The 22,158-nt window shown below is 42.8% G+C and overlaps 1 long non-coding RNA gene across 2 annotated transcripts; it reads right to left on the bottom strand.

The window, feature by feature from the left end:
- Positions 1–2,001: 2,001 nt before the first annotated feature.
- Positions 2,002–13,795, bottom strand: LOC147139405 (uncharacterized). Of its 2 annotated transcripts, XR_015088776.1 has the most exons (5): positions 13,612–13,795; positions 6,740–6,825; positions 6,482–6,616; positions 3,048–3,156; positions 2,002–2,191 (listed from the first exon to the last, which is right to left on the bottom strand). It is a non-coding gene; the product is annotated as an uncharacterized LOC147139405 (long non-coding RNA). The 2 variants fall into 2 exon arrangements; XR_015088777.1 differs by lacking the exon at positions 6,740–6,825 and having other exon boundaries at positions 2,005–2,191.
- Between the last annotated feature and the right edge of the window lie 8,363 nt (positions 13,796–22,158).

Genomic DNA, 22,158 nt, shown 5'->3' with positions numbered 1-22,158 from the left:
GATTTGAGAAAGGAGGTGCTGGATGTGATAGCCCAAATCATCCCTGAGGAAAAGAGCAAGCTTGGATTTGCAGTGGATACCGTACACAGAGTTGGCCGTATGAAAGATAACCGCACAAGGCCTATCATCATCCAGTTCACCATGCGCACTTTTCGACACGAGGTTTGGAGGGCCGCACTCAACTGTGACGTGATGGCAGAAGATTTAACCTACATGGAGAGACAATGCAGAAATAAACTGTAGCCACTCGTCAAACAAGCCCGCGACGAAGGAAAGAAGACTAAATGGATTGGCCCTGTCGCCATTGTTGATGGCATGAGACACAACCCACACGCGTTGTTTTGAAAATGTGTTAGTTTTATCCCAAGTTGGGGGGGGAGTTGCTATGGCTATTGACGAAGACACCGCAGGGCGGAATTTCCTCTGCCTTTTATGGCCAATTCCAGTCCACTGACTTTTACTGTCAAGCAATGATCGAAAAGACAGCGTCAACAATAGATATTGTGCCCACAACAACAATCGAACTAGATGACTAGACGATACATTTAATTGTATTGAAAAAATGATCTGGAAGGTGGAGGCGAAGGTGTTACGTGCATGTGTAGCTTCTTTACACACACATACATGACATAACAGCCATGCCGCTGCCAAACTACCAGTAGTCTGCTTCGCAGCAGCAATAAGCTACGTGGTGGATCCTCTCCTCCGTGGCACCAAATAAATTGCCGGGCCGAGCCGTGGGAAACTGTACGTCATCGCAACATGTGACATAACGGACCGATCACGAGAGAGAATGCGCGCGGTGTTGTATACGCAGCAACAATTTGTGATGTGTGCGCGTCATGTGTTGCAGACCTGTCGCCAACATGTCTCACAGCACAATGCGTCGGTCACGTGATGCAATGCGTCAGTTGTCGCCCACGCCGACGCGGGATTATAAAAGAAGCCTAAAGAAGCCTTTCGCCGAGTAGATTGTGATGAACTTTGGCCACCTCGCGACCATGTCACACGCATGTGGGCTGATTAGTGGGGCGGACTAAAATTTACCTCCACCCTTGCTTAGTCCACCCCTTTTTTTCAAACGTGGGCGTCCGTCCGGGACGGAGGAACGGACTGTTCCGCCACCGGGGCGGACTGCCCAGCTCTGGAAAATAGTGAATTGTTGTTGCTTGTGGGACAGATTTGAGTGAGGGATCAGGCTGTTGAAGAGGCTTCCAAAACGCAGTCAGTCACTATTTCTTTTCAAACCTCATAGGGGGGTGTTCCTCGTCGCCAGTTGTAGTGTGTAGCTTGTCTGACTGCGCTCCACTTGAATCGGCTGATAATGTAAACTCTTTGTGCCTCTTCAAGCACCATGTCTGTTTGGGAATACATGCTTCTTATATAGAGAGCTGCCCTGCGCCAGCGCTTGGGAGGGGGTGGTTCCTCGTTGCGGGGATGGAGCTGAGGTGACTTATGAGCTGATCATTTGAATCAGGTATGTTGCAGCAGGGAGAGATGGGAAACAGTCAGAACAGTAGTCAAGTCAAGTCAAATTTATTTCTATAGCCCTCAATCACAGGAAAGTCTCAAAGGCCTTCACATGCCCATAGCTGATAGCATATAAACGACATCCCCTGATCTTAACCCCCAGGAGGGTAAGAAAAAACTAAAAAAAAAACATCTGGGGAAAAATGAGAAACCTTGAGAAGGGACCACAGATGGGGGAATCCCCCTTCCAGGATGATCAGGCTGCAATGGATGCCGAGTGGGCAACATTGAACATTGAGGACCAGAGCTGGTTGCCTGATGTATGTGAAAGTGATAAATATCCAGAATATGTATGTGAAAACATGAATGTATGCAAATGAGGGAGCACATCTTAATTTGTAACTGCTACTGACTGTGCAACTTCATTTTTTAAATGAATTAAAAAGAAAGTAAATACAAAAACACACCTGCTCAAAGAGACTGATTTATTAATTGGATATACTTTGAGTGTCCAAGTTAGTATTACTAGTCTTTTTTAATTTGCAAATTAACAACTGGGAACAATTGGTTGTTTTCAACAGCAAGTCATTTAAAAAAGTGAAATGCACGTTCCAAAGAAACAATGATGATGGGGGGCTCTGCTTCTCTTAATGGTTTTTCAAATCTTTGGCACAAACAAAAGATCGTTGACCATTACACTGGAAATCACTCCATGAGTCACCTGTAAGAATACATAAATGAACACAAAATCATAAAGAGGAAGTCAACCCCAAAGGTTTCTTTAACAATAATATATTGTGTACAGCCCCAATACTCTAAACTTGATATTCTGATTAATATTGTGTTTATGAAATACGAATTAAGTTGCAATGTTTGTCTCTGTGTGCCCTGCGATTGGCTGGCAACCAATTCAGGGTGTCCCCCGCCTACTGCCCAAAGACAGATGGGATAGGCTCCAATACGACCCGTGACCCTTGTGAGGAGAAGCGGTATGGATAATGAATGAATGAATGAATTAAGTTGCAAAATCCACCTGTTTTACCCATCTCAGGGGGCGGCCATTTTGTTACTTGCTGTCGACTGAAAATGACATCCTAGTTGCTCAAGGCTCAGTTAACAACCAATCACAGCTCACCTGTTTTCTGAAGCTGAGCCGTTATTGGTTGTTACCGGAGCCCTGAGGAACTGTGATGTCATTTTCAGTCCACAGCAAGTGACAAAATGGCCACCCATTGAGATGGATAAAAACAGGTGGATTTTGCTTCTTAACTCATATTCCACAAACGCAATTGTGATCAGAATGTCGTGTTTTGATCAATGTGGGTGCATACAATATATTGTAAAGAAAATTTTGGGGTTGATTTCCGCTTTAAGTATGATTATTTAATATTTATCAACACCAGATGACCTGCATTAAAGTTTACAGCACAAGAGAATACAATTTCAATCAATGACATATCAACATACCGGTAACTATTCTTCATATTCAAAATTCAAAGATAAAAACATAAGAGGATAAATGATTTACGTCACTCATCACATGAGAATAATTAAGAATGACAAAACTGCATTCATACCTTGAAAGTTAATTTCTGTGCAGTCTTGATTTGTATCCATTCTTGGCCTGTTATTAGCCCAGTCAAAGTAATCAAACGGTGAGCCATCAGTCCATACAAATTCTCCATCCTGAAAAACAAAAGGATTTTCACAATATGTCTGTTCACTTCTCTAAAACATTTTGAGCATCATATACTGTAATAGCCTCCTGACATTTATGGTGATGCTTGATTCTACAAAGTAGCTTACTCAATTGTGAGACTGGGGGGGAAGAAAATCACCAGAGAAGGAAATACAAGGATATTGTAAGATGATTTATTTTTATATGGAGGTTCATATTTGTATGGATTTATTTGCTTTCTTATTTGGGGGAACTATTGTAATGCAATTGTGTTGGCGAAGGAATATCTATGGTGATGAGGCCACTGTGTATGGGTTGACATGTTACGTAGGGCTGGCCAAAAAAAAAAAAAGAAACGAGGTGAATAAAGTCTGTTGTGAAGCTATTCCCTCTCCGTGTGCTTGTCTTACCCACCCCATGACCTTCGATTGAATAATCACACTCACTATCGCCAGTAAAACGAGTGTTACAAATGATCAGAGCTGGGCAGTCCGTCCCTCGGCCGGACCGGTCGAACTCTCCGGCCCGGCCGGATGCCCATTTTTGGGGTGGGTGGGGGCTGACAAATTTTTAAAAAGGGCTGGACTGAGCATGGCCGGAAGTGGATTTTAGTCCGGCCCACTAATCGGCCCTCATGCGTTTGACGTGGTCCCGAGGCGGCCAAATTTCATCTCAGCCTACTCAGTGAAAGGCTTCTCTTTAGGCTTCTTGCTACTCCCGCGTTGTCGCAAGCGACAACTGCCGCATTGATTCACGTGACCGATTGTGCTGTTGGCGACAGGTCTGCAACATATGCCACGCACCCATCAGGAATTGTTGCTGTTCTGATCGGTCCATTATGTCACATGTTGCGATGACATACAGTTTCCCACACGGAGAGGAGGCGAGAGAGGATGCAGCACGCAGCTCGTTGTTGCTACAAAGCAAACTAGTTTGGTAATAAAATTAAATGCATAGTCCAGTATTCTCGGTCCCTTTATGGTTGTAGCAGGCACGATATCCATTGTTGTCGCTGTCTTTTTGAAGCAACGCCCCCCGATTTAGAACTTAACTGTTTCAAAACAACTTGTGTCCGGGAGTATATTAAGCTGCGCGCAGCACTCAAGTATGACGCTGGCACATCAAGGTGGAGTTCATGCACCTCCTCCGGCGTCTTTCCTACTTCCGGAAATACGCCGTAGCAAACCTGCTGTGTATATTGGTTTACTGGTATGCTTTTATTTTGAAGGCTGTGAACGAAGGGAAGTGCGAAAAATAAATAAGTAACTTGTTGAATGCGACTTCTGGCCGTCTGTTGGACCCAAATCATTATACAATATGACAAAACCAACCCTGGGGCTCGCAATGGAAGTAAGCACACGCAGTTGGGTAAGTAGTAAAGTACTAGTGGCGCATTTTGAAGCGTGTTTGAAGCGTGTCCACAGCGGGTTTGAATAGTAAATTAGCCAGCTAATGATCCTTAAAAAGCCTATATATATATATATATATATATATATATATATATATATATATATATATATATATATATATATATATATATATATATATTTATATATATATATATATATATTCTAGCGGTGTAACAGTAAACGTGGGTGTAATAATAAGTTTCGGTATGGCATGTTTGGTTCGGTCCACCTTGCGTACCGTTTCTGATCAGTTTTTATTATTAGCGCGAGCTTACTCACGGGCGCTATTGACTGTTGCACGCAGGAGAGGAGGGTGGCGCCACAAAATAATAAATAAAAATAACCTAGTGCAGAGCGCCCTCGCCTGTTGAACTCCTCCACCTGCAGTCACATCCAGCAAATGTATTGTATTGAATTGTACTGTAATTCGGGTTAGAGCGCCCCGAGCGGTAAAAGAAAAATCCACAGAATAGCCGCACCGGACTATAAGCCGCATGGCTTAAAACCTAGGAAAAAAGTCGCGTCTTATAGTCCGGAAAATACGGTACTTATTTATTTTCCACAATTTACCTCCTTCACACTTCCGGGCCTTCAAAATAATAGCATACCAGCAAACCACTACACAGCAGGTTTGCTACGGCGTATTTCCGGAAGTAGGGAAGACGTCGGAATAAGTGTATGAACTCCACCTTGATGTGCCGGAGTCATCCTTGAGTGCTGTGCGCAGCTTGACTATACTCGTGGAGACAAGTTGTTTTGAAACAGTTAAGTTCTAAATCGGGGGGCGTTGCTTCAAAAAGACAGCGACAGCAATGGATATCATGCTACAACCATAAAGGGATCGAGATGACTAGACGATGCATTTAATTGTATTGCGAAAACGATCTGGAAGGGGGAACGTGGGTGAGTAGCTTCTTTACATACACATACGTGACATTACACCCATGCCGCTGCCAAACTAGGTTGCTTTGGAGCAGCAACGCGCTGCGTGGTGGGAAACTGTATATCATCGCAACATGTGACATAATGGACCGATCAGAGCAGCAACAATTCCTGATGTGTGCGTGGCATGTGTCGCAGACCTGTTGCCAACAGCACAATGTGAATCAATGCGGCAGTTGTTGCTCGCGCCGACCCGTGAGTAGAATACATACATATATATATATACGCGGTTGCCCTTGGATTCTGCTACGGCGGCGCAAGCTCTGCGGACTCCTTCCGATCCTGCTACGGCGGCACAAGGCCTTCAGCTGCCCTCTGACTCTGTTCCGGCGGCGCAACCTCTGCGGCTTCCTTTGGATTCTGCTACGGCGGCGCAAGCTCTGCGGTCTCCTTCCGATCCTGTTACGGTGGCGCAAGGCCTTCAGCTGCTCTGACTCTGCTCCGGTGGTGCAGGCTCTGCGGCTGCTCTCTGACTCTGCTACGGCGGCGCAAGGCCTGAGGCTGCCTTCATCCCGTGTGGCCCTCTGGTCGCCCACCTGAGTGGCCCCGTCAAGAACCTCGCATCTGGCCTACGGGACAGCCATTGGATTGGCCGCGCCAAACTGCATAACGTTAGTATCTTGCATTCCGAACAATAAGTATTAACTAATATTAATACAATATAATAATCTTTATTTGTTTAGTGCTTTCACAACATCTGCATTAATTATTAATTGCCTTGTTTTTTTTTGTGAACACTTGTGCATACTGCAATACTGTAACTTAAAATTCGTCATGAGGATGGTATGTGGAGAGCTGGGTCTTTTTTGGGGTGGTACTTGGTGGAAAAAATTCAAGAGCCACTGGAGTAGGTAAAATGAAGGCATACTGAGTGGTGAATTGAGGTGAGTGCCTAATTTATCAGAGACATAATTTTCTGTGGAAGAAACAATCTGCACAAAGTGCAGCTGAGTTACAGCATGTGTATTACCAAATATTTTACCTCAATCTTGTCATGGAGGCCAATCCAAGAGCGTTTGAAAAATCCAGCCCCTGCCAGAATCAAGTGTCGAACTACTTCATTTTCCAGATCATTGTGGATGGAAACCAGATTTCCACCAAGCATGTTACAGACAGTCTAGTTGGAAGAAAACAGGGTTAGTAAATTACAAAGTTAACAGGAGAAAAGTAAGTTTTGTTTTTCAGTTTCAGTTCATGTGCAATCGACTACTAATGTGTGGGAGGTCAGCAAATATTGTACCTCGGCAAGAGAAAATCTTAATCTCTCATTTTTAAAGATTAAACAGCGGGAATTCAGCCGAGTCCAGCCTGGAGGGCAATTGTAATCTGCAACATATTTTAGAACAGAGACATTTTGATGACAGCAGAAGACTGGTTAGGAGTTGCTGCTTTACAGCAAGAACTTTCAGAGTTTGAATATGAAAATACGAAGTTAAGTTAGCTGCTTAATTGTGAACCACATGGAACCGAGTTTTGTAATGATTTGGGCTGTGAAGGTGATATCTTAATAAAAATTGACCCCTAAATTTTGGCTCTTTGTAATATTTTATTTAATGGTGTATTTAATGATGTCGGTGGAGTTATGCATGTCAAGAGAATACGTTAAGATTTTCAGATGAGTTGGAGAAAGTTTGGTACCATCCTACAAATGATGTCTTGGGAAAAAAAGTTGTAAAAAAACCCCTGGGCATTTTCGTGTTAAAGTCATGGCAGATTACCCACAGATTGCCACAAACCCTGTTGCCATTTCCAACATCCTATTTGTGTTAAGCAAGGTTTTCGGCAGTGACAACTCCCAAAACAAAACAGCGGCGTAGACTGGACACAAGCAACACACTTGTGGTGTCATTGTCTCCCATTATCCCCAGATGGGACCATCTCGTGACAGAGAAACAAGCTAAGGGCTCCCATTAGCGTTATAGTGAGTAAAATTCATGCACTTTATATTGATTTTTGTGGTTTATCTGTATCTTATTTTGAAGGCATGTTGAAACATTACCAGAATGACCAGAGTCAGAGAGCGTTAGGGCGATGGTTGCCAACAGAGGGGGGTGAGGGAGAGGGGAGAGGTGATTGTTCCAACTGACAACTTTATCTCAGCTGTTGAAAATTAAGATTCATGGAGTGTTTAACAATAGAGAAAAAAATGTGGAATTGTTGGTATCTTGTTCTTGATTTATTTTTCCACATTTTTTTAAACAATTTATTCAGGGGGGCAGAGAGGATCTTAACAGACACTTTGATGTTAAAACACATGTGACATCTTCACACCGCTTATCCTGTACAGGGTCGCGGTGAGGTGCCGGAGCCTATCCCAGCTGACAATGGGCGAAAGGCAGACTACACCCTGAACTGGTCGACAACTCCGGCTTGTATGTATTTTGTATCAGTAAATTACTATTATTATTATTATTATTATTATTATTATTATATTAGAATATTAGTATTCCATGAGGAACCATTTTTTGTTGCAGCCTTTGAGCTGAGATAATTGTAACATTTTGTAGAGTGTCAATGTCCATAGTTGTGTTAATTATAAAGTTTTGAAGGCGGGTGTGCTGGCGTTCCCAAAAGTCCCTAACGTTACTGTTTGGGTGAAAAATGTTATGACTGTTGTTACATGATGCATCAGTTGCTATGCAGTTCATGTGGTCCTTTTGTGCTTTGCCTTTTATTATGTCATACAGGCCCGATGTCTTAACAGTTTATAAACATGAGTTACTCAGTGACACGTTCTTCTTCCAGTGAGGATACAAACTCTCTTCCAGTCCAGCTCTGTTGTTACTTTGTATTTTCATTGATAGACATTTTATTCTACAACGTCCGTATCATGTCTGCGTATGGATCCAAATCCCAATCTTCACGTGACAAAAAAACACACATTTCTCTTTAAAGGGTCTTTAAAATGCAAAGTGACGCTGGAGAGTGGAAAGAGGAAAGGAGGAGGGCTGGCTGTGTTTGTGAACGATAGATGGTGTAATCCTGGGCACATCACGATTAAGGAGCAGCTTTGCAGCAGGGATATTGAGCTGCTAGCTGTTGGCATGAGGCCATTCTACATCCCGCGAGAGTTTAGTCACGTGATCGCGGTGACCGTCTACGTCCCACCAGCTGCCAGCAGCGACACAGCCTGTGATGTCTTGACTGCAGCAGTGAGCAGGCTACAAACACAGCACCCAAATGCCCTGGTACTCATCTCTGGTGACTTCAATCATGCCTCCCCTTCCTCCTCTCTGCCTTCATTCACACAGTATGTCACCTGCCACACCAGAGACAATAAAACACTGGACCTTTTCTATGCGGAAAAGGGCGCAATGAAGTCAAGTGCAAATCAGTGCGCAATTGCGCATGCGCTGCTGGTTTCTTCTTCTTCTTCTTCTTCTGTTGAATTTCCGGCAGAGGAGACGCTTACTGTCCCCCGCAGGTTGCTGGTGCTACTTCATGTCACACCAGTCAATACGTCACACAATCGAGATTTATGCGGGAAGTCCAACGCACTTCTAAAGTCTCATTTATGCTCATTAAATATAGATCTGGTTACGTACAGTATAAGAGCCTTCCAAATGACAATCTGAAAGTAGAGGACTTCGCATTGAAGTGTCGCACAGAAATGATACAAATATTCACGTTTATCTTGGTGAGCCTTACATCTTTTACTAAAAGATGGTGTTTTGGGGGGGGGGGGGGTGGACCATTTTTGAGTTAAAGCCCTGTGCGGAAATGGCTAAAAAATGAAAACGTTTTCATGAAACAGGACCAACACCAATGTGCTCATGGCAAAAAAAAAATCTGTCAGAAAAAAGTGGTTACAAAATAAAATGTATATGAGAGAGAGTGAGTGAGTGAGTGAGTGAGTGAGTGAGTGAGTGAGTGAGTGAGTGAGTGAGGCACATTTTTTGTGAAAAAGGCCTGTGCCCCTCAGAATATGCCTTCCCACCTCCCTCCACTGAAGTAGAAAAATAGAGAAGGGCAAACATGGATATGTTTTAATTCAACCACCATACAATATTGATTCAACTGCACCTTTTCATCACAAACTTCAATGCTGACAAGATGTTGTTGAACCAACGTTGATTTACCATCAGTCTTCAACTAAAACCAAATAAATCTTTATATGCCTCCCCTCGGGGATGTCATCAGGGGACACGGCATCAGCTTTCACAGCTATGCTGATGACACGCAGCTGTATATTGCCGTGTCTCCTGATGACACAGGACCCATTGATACCCTTTTAAATTGCATTTTAGATATCAAGTCATGGATGGCAGATAATTTCCTACAGCTCAATGAGGACAAGACTGAGGTCTAAGTTATCGGTCCCGAAGGTCAGAGAGAGAAGCTTTTACCAAAACTACACATTTTTAATCCCTCACACTGTGAAGAACCTTGGCGTCATTTTTGACTCTGAGCTCAGTTTTATTCCTCATATTAAAAATGTAACCAAGATTGGTTTTTATCACCTTAAGAATATCGCCAGAGTCCGCCCGTTTCTCTCTCAGGCTAACACGGAAGTGCTGATGCATGCCTTTATTTCCTGTCGTTTAGATTACTGTAATGCCCTGCTCTCTGGCCTCCCGAAAAAGAGCATTTCACCACTGCAACTACTGCAGAATTCAGCCGCTCGGGTGCTGACGAGAACCAGAGGGCGGGAGCACATTACGCCAGTTTTGAAATTGCTGCATTGGCTCCCTGTGTGTTTCAGGATCGATTTTAAAGTACTTTTATTAGTTTATAAATGTGTTAATGGTCTTGGGCCATCTTATTTATCTGATTTGCTTTTATCATACCAGCCCTCGCGGATCCTGAGGTCCTCTGGCGCCGGCCTTTTATTTATTCCAAGGGTGAGGACCAAAATGCATGGTGAGGCTGCATTCAGCCATTTTGGTCCTCACCTTTGGAATAGCCTGCCAGAGGATGTCAGGTCTGCAGAGACTGTTGATATTTTTAAGAGGAAGCTCAAGACACACCTTTTTAGTTTGGCTTTCAACAACTTTTAAATAATTTATCTTTTCTTTTGATTGAAGATAATTCTATGTTTTGCTTTGAATGTTTTAAAGCACTTTGAGTTGCATTTTTATGTATGAAAAGTGCTATATAAATAAAATGTGATTGATTGATTGATTGAAACCCAAAAATCAACCATCTTCACCCAAATTCAACATTTATTTAACATATTTTGCTATCTGGACGCCTAGCAGCGTAATCATGTCTTTACTACGTCGTAGTACTCTTCCATACCAGCAGGTGACAGCAGCAGCAGGTGACAGCAGGTAGCTAATTGTCTTTGGAGACAAGGGAATTAGTGACGCACGTTTATCCAAACAGGCCCATGTTTCACACTAAGTATCAATATGAAACATTATAAAATACTTTTTTCTGTGTGTTTATTTAATTCCTATTCAAGACGTTATAATATAACATCATCCTTCGATGTTAAAAAAAAAAGCGTATTTAAACAATATAACGCTTATATTGCTTAAATAAGCTTTTTCTTTTTCACAATTTCAGCTGCTGGTGTGCCGCGGGATTTTTTCAATGAAACAAATGTGCCTTGACTCAAAAAAGTTTGAAAAACACTGAGCTCCAGCAAACCGGTAGTTTTAATTGGCAGCTTTGGGGTCCAACCGTTTGTTGCCAAATAATATTCAGCTATTCAACTGAACAAGACGTCCTCTCCATTCAAACGTCTGTCAAAAGTGCAAAATCTCAACTATATACCATGTTTGAATGGTCTCAATAGGCCAACTTAAACCATACTTAGTGTTAAAAAGGCCAGGTTCTTTCTTATTTATGTTGTCATAGCACCCTCTGGTGGTTAGACTGTTAGTGTAATTTAATTTTAGTTAGGCATGTTTTGGTCACCTATTTTAGGACCCTCGATAACTACCAGACAAAAGTCATCATAACACTTTTGAATATTCTATTTTAAGTCGATCCAACTGACAAGGTGTGTGTGCTCGATCCGAGATTGTGTCTGAAATTCGTATGTTGCTGTATAGATTGGAGATGGTTGGTTGTAGGGTCGGGTTGTTGTGGGTGCCGGCTCATGTGGGTGTTGCGGGCAATGAGGTGGCGGATACAGTCGCTAAAGCTGCTGTTACCCATCCGTGTGTGCATCTTAGAGTACCAATCGGGTTGATGGAATGTCGTGCTATAGTCGGGGAAATTGTATTACTGGAATGGCAACGACCGTGGAGCACTGAGGGTAGGGGGAGGCAATGTTTTCGAATTCACCCATTGGTGGGGGGTATTTCTTTAAATTTTGCGAGGAGGGACGAAATATTTTTTTCCCGATGTTACGGTTCAACTGGCTTCCAGATTAACTGGCTCCATTTTGTGTTTCCTCTCTGCAGATTCGTCACAAGCTACATGTAAATTGTTCAAGTGCACACCTGTTCAAATCCTCAATAAACATGTGATACCAAACGTCTCGTTTACAACTCCCGATTCGTGGCTACAAGTAATTGTAAATGTAGTAAAAATGAAAATAAAACAAAAAGTGGAGGGCGGTACTTGAACCCATGCCGCGGTGAAGAATAAAGAAACACATGTCGCTGCCTAACCACTGCGCAACGAGCTGCCACATTTTCGGAGGCACACAATTTATACTTGTAGATCCGAATAAGTTTCTTGGCAATGCATTAAGAAAAAAAGTATGCGTCCGATTATTCTAAAATTATATACACACAATATACGTACACTAACGTCTATATCGTCACTGTCCTGTCAAAAAAAAAGTTCATTTTTGTCTTTTTTAAAAATTTTCACGTCTGCATTCAGCTTCAACGTCTGATGGTTTATGAACCGACATGACCAATGAAAAAGTGTTTTACGATGTCATGAATTTAAAATGTATCTCAAGTGGATGTCAGACAAAAGTTTCTGCTTGCACAGCCCCGCCTACACTTCCTCCTTGGTGGAACGAAGCCAACATCTATTGATGCAAAGGTAAAGTTTGTCAATACAATAACTGTTTGTAAAGTGTCATCCATCCATCCATTATCGATACCGCTTATCCTCACAAGGGTCGCGGGGCGTGCTGGAGCCTATCCCAGCTGTCTTTGGGCAGTAGGCAGGGGACACCCTGAATTGGTTGCCAGCCAATCGCAGGGCACACAGAGACAAACATCCGCACTCACAATCACACCTAGGGGCAATTTAGAGAGTCCAATCAACTTACCATGCATGTTTTTTGGAATGTGGGAGGATACCGGAGTACCCGGAGAAAACCCACGCAGGCACGGGGAGAACATGCAAACTCCACACAGGGAGGCCGGAGCCGGGATCGAACCCACGACCTCTGAATTGTGAGGCAGACGTGCTAAACAGTCGCCCACCGTGCCGCCGTAAAGTGTCATATGTATTATAATTTTAATTTGATTACTATAATTTGTTGCTGTCAACCTCTAGTAATGTCACCTTTGTGTCAAACAACATGCCATGTCTGCAACGTAACCACAGATGGCATTTACTGCGCAGGTAGTCAATACCCACGACTGTGGTCTTTATGTGTTCGTTCGACTGCTGACGAAGATAAAATTTATTATCACATATGCAACAAATTACCTGTGGAATGCGGGCTGGTCTTTTTGCCAATGAGTTTTCTACATGCATTGTTCCTTGAAACACACCTATCATACAATGAATACATCCATCATCTGGAGTAATGGATGCGGCTATCAGAACCGAAACCTCATCTTGACCAATGCCCTCCTCATGTTTGTGACTGAAAAGCAGAAGACAGTGACACAGACGTATCTTGAAAGAGGCCACACACAAATGGAGTGAGATTCGGTGCATAGTGTGATAGAGAGGAAACTGAGACACATAAACGTACAGTACATGGTAACAAGCGAATGAATGCAGCATGGTTGTTGAGAGGAGTGTGTGTGAGAGAGCGCAACCTTCCTCCCCAGACCGGTCCAGCCTGATTGGCCAACGGAAGGTGAGCCGGGGCCATAAATAGGGTGCCATCGGAGGTGGAAAACAAAAAAGGAGGGAAACCCGCAACAGCAGTCGCACGCGCGCGCGTCCATCCATCCATCCATCCATCCATCCATCCATCCATCCATCCACCAAAACACCGCAGCAGAGAGGAGCGACCCGCAGTACCTCGCACGCCGACGAGGCAACACAGCCGACATTCATGGACGACGCTCGCCAAACGCCGTGCAAGGACAGTCCCCCTCTCTTCGTGCACCGGCGCTACTGGAGCAGAGCTATAACATTATTTTAAGGGGGCTTAATAATCTTTTAAATTTGAGCAACGGGGTTTCTTTTAAACGGGACCGTGGGAGGGAGCCTGCAGCCAACGGGAGGTGGGGGGGGGGGGGGGGGGAGTATTGTTCTATTTAGTAGTAGTAGTGGGGTCGACCCAAGGGTGCGCGAGCTTTCAAATTGTATGTCGACATTGTATATCCCCGCATGCCGTGTGCCGTGACCGAAGCCCGACTGAGTAGTACCGTTTTATATTTTTAGTAAGTGCAGTGTTTTAATCCTGTAAATTGTATTGTTAGTGAGTGCAGTGTTTTAATCGTGTAAATTATATTTCTAGTGAGTGCAGTGTTTTGATCGTGTGTGTAAATTTTAGCGTGACCGTTGGGCGCGGCCAACAGCGGCCCTAATGACTTCCTCCCCCCTGTTCTTACTTGGTTTTATGTATTTTTTACAAGGTCCCCTTGTTTTAATTCCTTTTACTAATCCCCCTCACGGTTCAATAAAACAATTTTTAATCAAACCACTATCCGTGTCCATCGTGCTGTGTCTCGAGGGTGCAAAGTGTCCATATCTCGGCCCGCTACACATGTTCCATCTGATTACGCTGAAATTATCCAAGGTGCTCGCTCTAATCCCAAACCTTACCAGGTGAAGTACTTGGACAACACTTTTCATGGACTTCAGCCAAGTAAAACTCTGTTAGGTCCATTAGACCAGAAAAAAGCACTTCACCATGTGTAATTTCCAGAGTTGCTTTATGTCAGACATGTTCATAATTTATTCTTAAATTATTTTATTGACACGTTGTATTAAATACTTTCCTGTTCTAATGGTACTTACCTTTTGTTTTAAATTTGACCTGTTAAAAAGTATACAATACTGCTTTCGTCAAACTTTTTTGACAGGTTTGTAAAGTAGTCCGAAAGTAAACAGGAAGTGATGTCATTTGTAGTCCATAATGTATGACGTCACACCAGGTTAAGTCACCAGGATGACGTCACGTTGTAGTCCGGAAATGGAGCCCCGCCCCTTAGCCACGCCCCTTTGATGAAATCATTTTGTAGTCCCTAACCACGCCCAATTCCACCCCAAACCACACCCCTTTGTAGTCCTGAAATGTAATTTTGCCCCTAACCACGCCCTGATACGTCACATCCTGTCCGCCATTTTGCGTTGCCATGCGTCGTTTCCGGATGGCCATTTTGCGTTGCCATACGTCACGTCACTTCCTAGTCCCCGCCCTTTAACACATAATCTATGAATAACGCCCCCTTCTGGCATGACCAAATATGTACCTTGTTTCGCTTGTCAGGTGTTGTTCTCATCAACCCTGCCCCTTAAGTCAAACAGTAACACCTTCTCAACCATTCGACAGTCTACTTGTATAGAATTGCCGAGTTTTCCATAAGCATCGTTAGTTTTCACTAACTTAACTTAACCATAAGCATAGTTGATGAGCATAGATGACCTGGTATTACGCTAAGATGAATTCAATCAGGTGGGCACTTCGCGATTGTATGGGAAACGTCCTAACAAGCTGTATTCGAAAAATAAGGGTTTCTATTCTCAGTCATTTAAAAAAAAACATAGCCAAGCATGCACAATGGTGTACAAGTGTAGTTCTGCTGTTTCATAGGTACATTTGTAGATGACGTGGTATTACTCCAATGACTCCTTGATCCTTGATTTTTGATGATCATTTGATCCACACCCTTTATGAATAGAAATACATGTTCCCTCAATCATGATGCCTTCATGAAGATCTGTTTTACTTTCTGTTTACACCCAAGTGTATGGTAGCGCCTCCTTAGATGAGGGGAGGATCTAAAAACATGTCTAAACATATCCCTCCGTTACTGTGAACGAGGCGGAAGCATGATGTCGGAGGATACCCATATTTGGGCATGCAGGAAAGACCAGAAAAGATGGCGGCCGTGCAAACATGTCTGAACATGTCTGAACATGCCTGAACAAGCCTGGACTTATACCCCAGGCTATACAATGAGTTTCATGTTACAGGCGGATGTATGATTTCATCCATCCATATTTGGTCATACCGGAAAAGATGGCGGCAGCCAGGACATGCCTGGACATATCCCTCCATTACTTTGAACGAGGCGGAAGCATAATGTCCATATTTGGACATGCAGGAAAGACCGGAAAAGATGGCAGCCGGCCAGGACATGTCTGTACATATCCCACCGTTACTTTGAACGAGGCGAAAGCATAATGTCCATATTTGGGCATGCTGGAAAGACCGGAAAAGATGGCGGCCATGCAAACATGTCTGAACATGTCCCTCCATTACTTTGAACGAGGCAGAAGCATGATCTCATCCATACCCTTATTTGGGCATGCCGGAAAAGATGGCGGCCGTCCAAACATGTCTGAACATGTCCCTCCGTTACTCTGAGCGAGGCGGAAGCATATCGTCAGAGAATGTCCTTATTTTGGCATGCCGAAAAGATGGCGGCCATCCAAACATGTCTGCACATGTCCCGGGCAAATCTGGACTTGTCCCTGGTTACCACAGATGAGGCGGAAGTATGATGCCCTTATTTGGTCATGCCAGAAGGGGGCGTTAACTATAAATGATGTGTTAAAGGGGGGGGGGGGGGCACTAGGAAGTGATGTAACGCCAAAATGGCCGACAGGACGTGACGCATTGCAACGCAAAATGGCAGACAGGATGTGACGTATCGGGGCGTGGTTAGGGGCAAAATTACATTTCAGGACTACAAAGGTGTGTGGTTTGGGGTGGAATTGGGCGTGGTTGGGGGCGGGATCGTACTTCAGGACTACAAAAGGATGTCATCAAGGGGGCGTGGCTAGGGGCATTTGACTAATTATTTTACATTATTTTATTGTGACTTTTGTAATGTCTTAATATTTTGTTCCTCTTTCTGTCATGCTTTAAATGTTCCATGTAAAGCAATTTGAATGGCCTTGTAGCCTACATGAAATGTGCAATACAAATAAACCTGCCTTGCCTTACAATGAAATGCTGCCTTTCATTTGGTAAATTTTCATCCAATTATTATTTTTTTTAAATGCATCTTTTTCAGACTGACCTTTTTTTTATTTTTTTTAATCCTAATCAAATGTGAATGCTTTTGATTGACTCTCACCAAGTTGCATTAAGTCTGCTGGAATTTTTCCAGATGTCAAATATTTCTCAATTCTGAAATATTAATTAAAAAATGTAGTGGTAAATGAAATAGTTACCAACCTCTGCTTATGGTGTAGGTCCACTGCGAGAAAGAAAGGAACAATGTATAAATTAGACCATAAATCATTTATCACATGCAGCTAATACAGGGTGGAGGAGACTGCATATTAACCTTTTTTTAAAGCTGAAGTGCGTGATGTTTTTTTTTTTTTTTTCTGTTAAAAATTCATTTCCACCAAAGACACTACTAGAGGAGAAGACACGTGCGATCATACAAAGGCTCGTAAATTTAAATAGCTGATGACTCTCTACTGCAAAAATCTGAAACATCTTCTGACTACTGTGGAAAATGCATTGAACATATTAAGAAATTGGTTTAACATGAATAAATGAGCACTCCAAAAACAAAACGGAGTTAATTGTATTTGGCACTAGTCCAACTAAACAGTTATCTGTTTATATGTTCAATAATTCAGCAACCCCCAAAAAATGGAGTTTAAATTTCTGGTACAACATCAAATTTATAATTGGTTTAAGAGTAAATTCAAACTGAGGTTTAATTGAATCTGGTTTAATTTTAAAGTAGGTTTAAAGTTTGGTATAACAGAATTTGAATCTAAGACAGGATTTAATCTAGTTTTCAAGTTAAACCTTGTTTGTTCTATCTAGCATAAGTGATCTAAATTTTACATCATTCTACTTACAATTCCGGTGAACAGTCCACTGATGCCACACATGAGCAACAACAAGTGAAGATGAAATGGCATCTGTGCAATGAGAAAATATACATGTTACAGTATTAAGTTTATGTTAAAAAAATAACAACAACAATAACAACTTATGTTCAGTTGAATTTAGACACTATATATATAACATATTGTATAAATAACAACATAAAAGTTGACATGACATTGACATTAAAATGTAAACGTATGGCATAAATCTGTGAAATGTTACCGTTTGCGATTGTGGTGCCTTAGCTGAGTGAGTGAAGCGAAGACAGAAACCACCACCCTATGGACATGCTAGCACTTGATTGTCCAATAAGTTTATGCAAAGAGCCCTTTGCAACAGATGATGCATGCTAAAGGCAGTGTAAATTCTTTACATACTGAACCTGTATGTTATGCCTCCACCAACACATTTAAAACAAGGTGTGTCTATCATAAGGTATGTTCATTCCTTGTTTGTGAAACTAAATGGATTCACACATCCTTCACGCATGCCAACCCAGGCTCAGTGAGTGGTTGGACGCCCATACAAAAGAGTTCGATATGGTTTATATGGCAAGCATCATATCTGTATACAAATTGAGTAGGATTATCAGTATATGTCACATACAATATCTGCGTGATTATGGCACATTTCTTACCAGAAAGAACCCATAAATCATAAAGGGGATTTTCAAAATCTTATGTGAATGTTACGAATTGAATATACGTTTTTTATATGATACAAATAAATCCATCCATCCATTATCGATACCGCTTATCCTCACAAGGGTCGCGGGGCGTGCTGGAGCCTATCCCAGCTGTCTTCGGGCAGTAGCCGGGGGACACCCTGAATTGGTTGCCAGGGACTGAACCATCCAGTAAAGAGAAAAACAAAAAACATATTTAGATTGCCTAAAATACTTATACTTGTATATTAAATGAAGTGATTTTCTATATGAACTTTAATATGTTCCTACAAAAAGTATGTATGAATTTAATTCAATATTTATTTGTATCGCTCCGGCCTCCCTGTGTGGAGTTTGCATGTTCTCCCCGTGCCTGTGTGGGTTGTCTCCGGGTTCTCCGGTTTCCTCCCACATTCCAAAAACATGCATGGTAAGTTGATTGGACTCTCTAAATTGCCCCTAGGTGTGATTGTGAGTGCGGATGTTTGTCTCTGTGTGCTCAGCGATTGGCTGGCAACTAATTCAGGGTGTCCCCCGCCTACTGCCCAAAGACAGCTGGGATAGGCTCCAGCACGCCCGCGACCCTTGTGAGGATAAGCGGTATGGATAATGAATGAATTTATTTGTATCGGCGGCACGGTGGACGACTGGTTAGCACGTCTGCCTAACAGTTCAGAGGTCGTGGGTTCGATCCCGGCTCCGGCCTCCCTGTGTGGAGTTTGCATGTTCTCTCGTGCCTGCGTGGGTTTTCTCCGGGTACTCCGGTTTCCTCCCACATTCCAAAAAACATGCATGGTAGGTTGATTGGACACTCTAAATGGCCCCTAGTTGTGATTGTGAGTGCGGATGTTTGTCTCTGTGTGCCCTGCGATCTTCCGGAGAAAGAGCATCCTTCAAAAGTCCACCGGATTCCTCCCCCTCTCGTAGCCCTCTTTCACGTGCAGAATCCGCAGATTTTGTCTTCTACTGCGCCTTTCTAGATCTGTGCACTTGTCAGATAGTTAGTCCACCACTTTAGTCAAGCGCCCGACTTCTTGCTCCAATTTTGTGATGGTGTCGACTGAGTCAGAGGCGTAGCGTTCCAAGTCGGTTAGTTTGTTAGCATGGGTATTGGCAGTGGCTTTGGCGGCAGAAATGGCGTCATTGGTCTCGCGTTTAAAAGTCGCCAGTCCACACCTGATAGTGGCCGAGAGTTGGTCAATCCTCCTGTCGATTATTCCGGCGAATTCATCTTCAAGCGAACGTATTTCAGCATGGACGGAGGCAATGGCCCCCAAAACCATAGCTTCGCTGGTGTCGGAGGCATCTTGACTGAGGCTTCCTCCCTCAGGATTGTCCAAGGAGGCTGCGGGGCCTGCCTCGACAAGTTTATGCGGTCGGTTTGGCATGTTTATACTCCACCAGAGATGAAAAAATTTGCAATAAAAGTCGGTGTGACAGGCTGTTATACGTTCCGCATCAAATATCTTCTTCGTCCTAACCCGTTCATAGCCAAAGCGGAAGTCAATTTGCACATTTCTGACCATTTTCCTCATGTTAAACATATAAAACATGTTTAAAATGTGTATAACTCTAAAAGAAAAAAAATGACATTTTAAGGGAGCTAAGCTTTCTGAACAGGTTTTAATTTGAATAGTTGTCAATCACATTTTCAATCACATTTTATTTATATAGCACTTTTCATACATAAAAAAGCAACTCAAAGTGCTTTAAAACATTCAAAGCAAAACATAGATAATTAGAAAAAAAATAAACAAATAAAAAAAATCCGTTCATGCCCTCCCTCCCAACAAACCCAAGACAGATATCCATTAGTACATCAGCAATCATTCACACACACCCACACAAAGTGCACAACCTGATAAAATGTGTTAAAAAGACATGACAAGGCACAGAGAAACCATATGAGGAAAGGGGTACCCAAGGGGAGCTCTCCGCGCCGAGGGGAATGACAGCCCACGGCCACAGGGTCGCCACCACCATAGAGGCCCGGATTAGACAGGCGGGCCCCACACAAAGTGTAGAGGCCGCCGGCCACCTTGACCCAAGGAGTCCCTGCGATGACAGCCCCCGCGGGAAGGGCAGCCACCCCTCCCTCAAAGCGGAGGCTCCCCCATGAGGAAACACTGGAGCTAAAAGCTGACAACGGCAGAGAGCAACAAAACTAAAAGACAGAACAGTAGTATAGTCTAAGAACTAGAATCAGTAAGATAAGATAGAAAAAAAATAATCTTCAATCAAAAGAAAAGATAAATTATTTAAAAGTTGTTGAAAGCCAAACTAAAAAGGTGTGTCTTGAGCTTCCTCTTAAAAATATCAACAGTCTCTGCAGACCTGACTCTGCCTCTGGCAGGCTATTCCAAAGGTGAGGACCAAAATGGCTGAATGCAGCCTCGCCATGCATTTTGGTCCTCACCCTTGGAATAAATAAAAGGCTGGCGCCAGAGGACCTCAGGATCCGCGAAGGGTTGGTATGATAAAAGCAAATCAGATAAATAAGATGGCCCAAGACCATTAACACATTTATAAACTAATAAAAGTACCTTAAAATCGATCCTGAAACACACAGGGAGCCAATGCAGCAATTTCAAAACTAGCGTAATGTGCTCCCGCCCTCTGGTTCTCGTCAGCACCCGAGCGGCTGAATTCTGCAGTAGTTGCAGTGGTGAAATGCTCTTTTTCGGGAGGCCGGAGAGCAGGGCATTACAGTAATCTAAACGACAGGAAATAAAAGCATGCATCAGCACTTCCGTGTTAGCCTGAGAGAGAAACGGGCGGACTCTGGCGATATTCTTAAGGTGATAAAAACCAATCTTGGTTACATTTTTAATATGAGGAATAAAACTGAGCTCAGAGTCAAAAATGACGCCAAGGTTCTTCACACAATGTGAGGGATTAAAAATGTGTAGTTTTGGTAAAAGCTTCTCTCTCTGACCTTCGGGACCGATAACTAAAACCTCAGTTTTGTCCTGATTGAGCTGTAGGAAATTATCTGCCATCCATGACTTGATATCTAAAATGCAATTTAAAAGGGTATCAATGGGTTCTGTGACATAAGGAGACACGGCAATATACAGCTGCGTGTCATCAGCATAGCTGTGAAAGCTGATGCCGTGTCCCCTGATGACATCCCCAAGGGGAAGCATATGAAGATTAAAAGGTAGGGGGCCTAAAATCGAACCTTGGGGAACCCCACATTTAATTTCATGGGTTTTGGAGGAACAAGTATCCATACTTACAAAGAAATATCGGTCTGTGAGATAGGAATAAAACCAGTTAAAAACAGTACCGGAGATGCCCACTAGATTTTTAAGTCTATTTAGTAAAATTTGGTGATCTACTGTATCAAAAGCAGCGCTTAGATCCAGTAGCACCAAGACTGTGCGTTTTCTCACGTCTGCAGTGCACCTAATATCATTTAAAATCCTTAAAAGAGCAGTCTCCGTACTGTGGTTCATCCTAAAACCAGATTGATATTTCTCCAAAATATTATTTGTACTTAAAAAATGATTCAACTGGATGAAAACCAGTTTTTCTAAAATCTTACTTAAAAACGGTAAGTTGGATACAGGTCTGTAATTATTAAAAAAGCTCGGGTCAGAATTGCTCTTCTTCAGAAGGGGCTTCACCACCGCCGTTTTAAAGGCAGCGGGGAAGACGCCCATCTGAAGAGAGCAATTGACTATATTTAAAATTTGTTCCTCAAAAAATCCATAAAATGTCTTAAAAAGAAATGTGGGAATTGGATCCAAAAGGCAGGTTGTTGGGTTTACCTGGGAGAAAACTCGAACAAGTGTCCTTGCATCAACCAGGGCAAAACTTTCCAGTGTTTCCTCATGTAAATATGATTGTCCATGTTTATTAAAACTTGTGT

The sequence above is a fragment of the Filicampus tigris genome, chromosome 11 (assembly GCF_054856515.1).
Source record: "Filicampus tigris isolate MCC_2025a chromosome 11, RoL_Ftig_1.0, whole genome shotgun sequence".
In the NCBI taxonomy this organism is placed as follows: Eukaryota; Metazoa; Chordata; class Actinopteri; order Syngnathiformes; family Syngnathidae; genus Filicampus; species Filicampus tigris.
Note: the sequence above shows the minus strand (reverse complement) of the source record. Positions and strands in the feature narration are given on the sequence as shown.